A 1,459-nucleotide genomic window follows, 5' to 3' on the forward strand; every position below is an offset into this window, starting at 1 on the left:
AACTGATTCTCAGCAACGCCAGCTTGACGCCGCGCCCGTACCTAATATTTGCAGCTTGCGTAGGGTGTACCATTTTTGCCCTTTTATTAAGACTATTTGGGTTTATTTTGATTAGTTTGATGGAAACAAATTGGTGGTTTTAGGAAAATAAGGTTTTTTATGGACAAATTTTTATAATGCTTGCTCTTTCTTTATATTTTAACTAGTAGGTGGAGATTTGCATATAAATTGAAGGACGTTAAAATACCTAGGCATTATATATTGATCTGAAAATTATTTTAAAGCAGTCAAAATTTATTCTACAAAGGATTTAGATTAGAAAAAGAACCATGAGAATAATTTGCGTGAATTAAACAAAACTTTTTGTATAAGTATATTTAATTGTTTGTTTTATAGTCATTCAGAAACTATTAGTAATTTTTAACAAATCAGCATTAGTCATCGTCCGTCTTCGTCATCTCAGTTTAAAATATGTTAAAACGATTATCTTAACTTAACTAGCATTTCATCTTTTATCGTATAAAGTCTTGTAAGTGTTTTTAAAATCTTGATACCATTACTACTATATTACTTTTAGCAGTAGAGCTCTTTGTCAAAGAGTTCGTTCAGGGAAGTACTGCCACCTGGCCTCTTTCTGTCGCCAAGCAGTAATGTCAGCAGTATTCTGGTTTTGAAGGGTAAAGGTGCTGGTAAAATTACAGTCACATGGGACTTATCAACTTATATCTCAGAGTAATGGATGCAATGGCAGTGCCCTTCAGATCTTTGCGATTTAAAGCTCTGAGTGACACTGCAACTGTTGTGGAGAGGCGTGTAGCATACCATCAGGTGCACAACTTGTTCGTCTCGTCACTTGATATTATAAAAAAAAAACTTGCATTAGATATGGCCGCATGATATAGCCGTTGGAAGGAAATCATATAGGAAATTTTTAGGTCACGTACTAACTTAAAAACGATAAATTTTTTAATATTTTTTTATTTATTACGTTCATCAATAGTTGTTATATCAAATTTCAAGTTCAATTTGAATAGGTAAGAGTATTTTGACAAGATGCACAAGTAGCAACAGACGAAACACATCTTCCACTGAGCGAAATAATAATATTTTAGGGCTAGCAAACAGGAATATATGGATATAAAAACAACACAAACAGAATAACAAAATAATAACTTTAAAAATATATAGACAAGATGTTATCCTATTTACTTGCTAAGAATTGCTCTGAGGAAACCGGTTAGATAGTCCGAGAACATAATCTGTGGCACTATATTCATTGTATAATCTGGACAGATGGGAGGCAGATGAGTTGGTACCAGTTGGTGTAGCTATTCCAATAAGTTATACTTTTACATTGCTTTCCGGTTTTATTACTTACAATACTGTCACCCTAGCACTTCCTTAGATGTCGACTACGACTAAGAGAATACACCAACGAACAGGGTTCAGCGTTTTCCCT

The sequence above is a fragment of the Hyposmocoma kahamanoa genome, unplaced genomic scaffold, assembly GCF_003589595.1.
Source record: "Hyposmocoma kahamanoa isolate Upper Pololo Valley unplaced genomic scaffold, ASM358959v1 65, whole genome shotgun sequence".
Classification (NCBI taxonomy): Eukaryota; Metazoa; Arthropoda; class Insecta; order Lepidoptera; family Cosmopterigidae; genus Hyposmocoma; species Hyposmocoma kahamanoa.